This window comes from Mauremys reevesii, linkage group 22, assembly GCF_016161935.1.
Source record: "Mauremys reevesii isolate NIE-2019 linkage group 22, ASM1616193v1, whole genome shotgun sequence".
Classification (NCBI taxonomy): domain Eukaryota; kingdom Metazoa; phylum Chordata; order Testudines; family Geoemydidae; genus Mauremys; species Mauremys reevesii.
In genome coordinates this window covers 7,585,908-7,591,343 of record NC_052644.1, presented here as the reverse complement: position 1 = coordinate 7,591,343, position 5,436 = coordinate 7,585,908, and the positions used below count along the sequence as shown (strand labels likewise).

The 5,436-nt window shown below is 45.1% G+C and overlaps 1 long non-coding RNA gene across 1 annotated transcript; it reads left to right on the top strand.

Moving 5' to 3' along the window:
- The first annotated feature begins 626 nt into the window (after positions 1 to 626).
- On the top strand, positions 627 to 2,702 carry LOC120388134. Its single transcript, XR_005590498.1, has 4 exons — positions 627 to 686; positions 1,357 to 1,491; positions 1,660 to 1,755; positions 2,645 to 2,702. It is a non-coding gene; the product is annotated as an uncharacterized LOC120388134 (long non-coding RNA).
- The last annotated feature ends 2,734 nt before the right edge of the window (positions 2,703 to 5,436 follow it).

The following is a 5,436-nucleotide window of genomic DNA, read 5'->3' as shown; positions in this document are numbered from 1 at the left end:
TCGTCTGGACTCTGGTTCTTTTCTCTGTTTCTCATCTACATACTCTTGTTTCTCCTTCTGGATTATGTAGGACATGAACCTAAAATTAACCCTCATCCACAATGTCATGGAGATTAGCTGTGCCATCTTGGAGACCAGAGACTCCCAGGAGTTCGAATTCTCATACAAACTGGAGCTCCTTGGCTACATGCTGGTGAGTGATTAGGAGCTTTGAGGACTGAAGTACAAGAGAGTTTGTTGTAATGTATTGAGACTGGTTTTCCAGGGAGATGATATTTTATCCATTGGCTGTGACTGTACTACTGCAGTCTCATGAGCAACCTGCATGGCACCCAGAATGCTGGGTCCACTCTGAGCTTGGCAGGGATGCTGACATATTGTGGGCTGTAACTGGAAGGAATGGCTTGTGTCTTGTGAGTTCTCTTTCTGTCCTCTGTATAGCCTGCAGATGGCCCTACGGTCCATTGCTGAGGCAGAGAGCCTGCTGGGCACGGCGTCTGTTTATTCCAGGTCTGGCATATGGCCCTGTTTCAGGGTGTGAGAGGAAGGCCTCTCTGCCTTTCAAATCCATTTCCCATTTTTGATGTCCCTCTTCATGCATTTCAGGACTTCATTAAACAGGAACCACTGGATTCCCTGGCATCTCCAGTTCGCTACAAGGCAATTCTTGCCATTGGACATCTGAGGTAGGCTATTTTCTGCCATATTTCCTGGCACTGTGATGCCTTCTTATTTGTAAATTCATGAGTGTCAGGTAGGGAGCAGTTTAATGCCTGCAGGGTTTGGCTCACCAGGACCTCCCCGGGGGGAGGGGGGGGCAAGTGGGGCAATTTTCCCCAGGCCCCACGAGTTTTTCAGGGCCCCTAGGCGGGGTCCTTCACTCCGGGGCCCTGGAAAACTCTCACGGGGCCCAGGCCCCGGGCTTCTTCTGCTCCGGGTCTTCGGCGGCAAGTCGCCTGACTCCTCTGGCTGTGGCCGTGTGGCTCCCATGCTGCTCACCAGCAGGACTTTAATTCTTAAGGATTTGAATGTGTCCATTTGGGGGTTTGTTCTTGAAAGACACAAGATTGGAGGTTGGTGGGGCATGCAGTACAATGGAGCAGAGGTTCAGATGGGGAGGGAGGTGTCTGGCTAGCTGGCAGGGGGAAGAAAGCTTGTGGGTTTCTCTAAAAAGGAGACTTGATGTTTTAGCTTTACTTCTAGATGAGCCAATACTTAAGAGAGGTGCAAAGTGAAGGGTTGTTCGCATTTGGGGTTCTAGATTGGGACAATCTCTAGTCATTGGACCCATTTCTTTCACTTGGAGGTGGTACTGAGTCTAATGCATGACTTTTCTCTCTATCTTTCTTCTGCCAGCAAACTCAAACCATCTCTGACCATGGAGGAAAACCATGAACTCCTTGATCAGTGCTTCAAAGTTTATTTCCCCTTCCTCCCTTGGAGAAGATGAAAGAGGAATGTGAGACAGCAAAGGATGCTCTGCATATACAAGTACGTGATGACAATTCTCCTCTGGCACCATCCACTGTATTTCTGCCCCGCAGGCACTGGGTGATGGCAGTCACACATGGCCTCCCTGGCAAGTTTATGGTTAGCTTTCCCTGGCCCCCACACACAAATGATCTGTACTGAGCCTCACTCCTTCTCTTCCAGTTTCAGGCAATCTACGTGAGGTCCTTTGAAGCCCTTTGCAAGCTAATGGAGACATTGCTGGAGGAAGCACCAACCGCAGACTGGTTCCAGAAAATGTTTGAAGTGAGTAGACCATTGAACCGTGGTGGAGATTGTTTCTTGTGTTACAGCAGGGAAGAGTCAGAGATTTAGGGGGTCAAGCTACAGTTGTGGAGGAATTTTCCACAACGGAGTGAATTTTAGGGAGAGAGCACCAAATTCTTCCTGGGATAAGCGGGCATGTGCCCCATTGAAATCCACGGAAGCTGTGCCATTTTATGCCAGGGCTGGATTGGCACCAAGTTCTTATAGTGTTGTTGACACTACTTGGAGCGGCAAGAAAATCACCACTGCAGTAGCCAAATCCAAGAGAACCAGTTGAAACTGATCACTTCTTCTAAGAGGAATTCATGAATATTGAGTTAAGCCCTGTGTATGGAAACTCATTCAGAGCAGACTTGCTGTTCCTCAGACATGAACAGAATATCATGAAGAGCTGAGGGTGGGAGTTTGATGCATCTTCAGTATAAAAGTGAGGTTATAAAAGGAGCTCGGCTGGGGAACTTCTCTGCTCTTATTCAAATTAATAAAAGAAATGCTCCTCTCTGTCATTTTGCCACTCAATGTGGGAGAAGTTGCCCAGAAACAGACCACAACAGCAGACATCAAACAGCATGCAATGTGCTAGACAGCTCCCATCAGACAGTCTACAGCAGACATCACATACACGGGCCCAGATTCATCTCTCGTGTAACTCCTTTGGCTTCAATCGAGCTACAGTACACCAGAGGTGAATCTGGTCCCTGGGACTTGTCTAATGGAAGAGCCCCTTAGATATAGGTGTAATTCCTTTGCTACATGGAGGTCAGATGCTTTGGAGAGGGATTTTAGTGACAATTAAACCTGTTTAAGAGGAACTTTTGGGAGGGATTTTCTGGTACTAACTCTGTCCATTCCTCTGCTCTACCAACAGCTCCTAAGGACATGGTTCAGTTCAGGGAAGGAGTGGGAGAGAGAGAGGGCCTTGCAGGCCAGCACCCAGCTGCTGACTGTCTATCAAGAGACAGTTCATAGCACAGTGAGTATAGCCGTACTCTTCCTTGAGCTGACTTCCCTGCTTACATCAGAACTGACACTCAACGCAAATGCATGAAAAACTCTTCCAGGACAGCAGCTGGGATCTCAAGGTGACGAACATCCCTCTGCTTCCGTAAGAGAGAGGTTTACACAACAATGCTGTGACCACACTGTGGGCAGACTGCAAGAAGTAGAGGGAGACAACCCCCAAACTGATGGTTTATTCTATCATTAGATTCACCAAGTCAACAACAAAAGAGCTTCCACCCTAGTTAACAAGATGCCAAACATGGTCTTCTTTTGGTATTCCAGACCTTGGCTCCCATGTAAACATCCACGTCTTGGAAGAGGGGGGAGGGATAGCTCAGTGGTTTGAGCATTGGCCTGCTAAACCCCAGGTTGTGAGTTCAATCCTTGAGGGTGCCATTTAGGGAACTGGGGTAAAAATCTGTCTGGGGATTGGTCCTGCTTTGAGCCAGGGGTTGGACTAGATGACCTCCTGAGGTCCTTTCCAACCCTGATATTCTATGTCTAATATAGCGAGGGGTTACTGGAAACCTGATTCGCCATATGTGGGGTTCACTGATCATAAAGGACCAGATGCTTATCCCCAGGTCAATGTGAATCTCAGGTCTTCCCCAAATATCACACTGTCAGCCAATCCTTAATAACTAAATCTAAGATTTATTGTTAAAAGAAAGAAGAGAGTTACAAATGGTTAAAAGATCAATATCCAGACAAGTGACTTTCAATGTTCATAATTCAGGATCACAACAGTGATGGAATAAACTGCTGGTTTGTAAAAGTCTCTCTGGAATCATCCCAACAGATCAGAATCCAAAGGCAGCTTAGATGTAAAGTCTGTTAGTTTTTCCAGGCATTTTCCAGGTTCTTCCAAATGATTATTTGGAAGATCTCTGTCCTATGGCTTACACTGTCCCTGTTCAACGTTTAAGCAGACTAGAGATGATAGGATCAGGCCCGAGCCTTCTCTTTTATAGCTATTCTACCAGGCTGACAAGCCTACCTCACAGAAATTTTCACAGAAGGCCCTTCCCCCAATGCAGATGGCCTCTTGTACTTTGCTTTGAAGATAATCTTCTATTTCCTGTGCATACCCAGTAAACTAGTTACATTCATTCACATAAGGTAATTAGCCGTTCTTCCATTATAACAGAAAGTTAAGCTGAAGATAATGTAGAAATGATTGGTTTCCTGAAGTGTCTTACATCTTTGATTTTAAGGTTAACTGAACACCTTGCACACATAATTAAGGCAATTAAGCCATGAAAGGGAATTAGCATCCACAAGCTAATTTAGTTACATTGTGAAACTTCTAACCAGGTATAGATAATCACAGACAAGTACACTTAGCATCTATTGTTCATTTTGAATGAGTTGATGATTGCTAGTCTAATACATCTCTTTGAAATTCACATGCAAGTGAACTGTCTTGATACAGTAGAAGTGCCTCTTGTTAAGTTATTATGGGTCATACACAGGTTGACTGGTCTGCCAGTGTCACAAAAATGCATTCTTGGTTCTTATGCTCCCAGGATGCTAAAGCTGAATTTCTATGTAATCAGCTAAGAACATAAACCATAACAGTGGCTATCCTGGATCCCCCAGAAGAATGGTTCATCTACCCAGTATCCTGTCTTCTGACAGTGGTGGGTGCCAGATGCATCAGAGGAATGAACAGAACAAGGCAATTGTCAAGTGAACCATCCCCTGTTGGACAGTCTCAGCCCCAGCATCTGGCAGTCAGAGGTTTAGAGACATCCAGATCATGGGGTTGCATCCTGACCATGTTAGCTAATAGCCAGAGATGGACCTATGCTCCGTGAACTCATCTAATTTTTTTTTGAACCCAGTTATACTTTTGGCCTTCACAACATCTCCCTGGCAATGAGTTCCACAGGTTGACTGCATTGTGTGAAAAAATGCTTCCTTTTTTTGTTTTAAACCTGCTGCCTATTAATTTCGTTGGGTGACCCCTTGTTCCTGTGATATGTGAAGGGCTAAATAACACTTCCTTATTGACTTTCTCTACACCAGTCATGATTTTATAGATCTCTACCATAGTCCCTCTTAGTCATCTCTTTTCCTAGCTGAAAAGTCCCTGTCTTTTTAATCTCTCCTTGTACGAGAAGTTGTCCCATACGCCTAATAATTTTTGTTACTCTTCTCTGTATTTCTTCCAGTTCTAACATATCTTTTTTGAGATGAGATGAGCAAAACTGCACTCAGTATTCAAGGTGTGGGGGTCCTGTAGATTTCTATAGTGGCATAATCATATTTACTGCCTTATTATCGATCCCCTTCCTAATGGTTCCTAACATGTTGTTAGCGTTTTTGACGGCAGGTGGAGCAGATGCTTTCAGAGAACTGTACACAATGACTCTGAGGTCTCTTCTTTGAGTGATAACAGCTAATTTAGGCCCCATCTGTTTGTATGTATAATTGGGATTATATTTTCCAATGTGCGTTACCCAGGTCAGAACAGGAATCAGGGGCACAATGTTACCAGACGTGCCCGTTACTTTGGGGAGGCTCATTAATTAGGGTTACTTTTCTGTGCGGGGGAGGGGCAGTTCTGTAATTCTATTAATGTGTTGCTTATGTCACTTGTGTGTTCTACTCCTTCCTTCCACAAGTCCCCTCCCAATGGAGCTTTCCTGCAGGTCC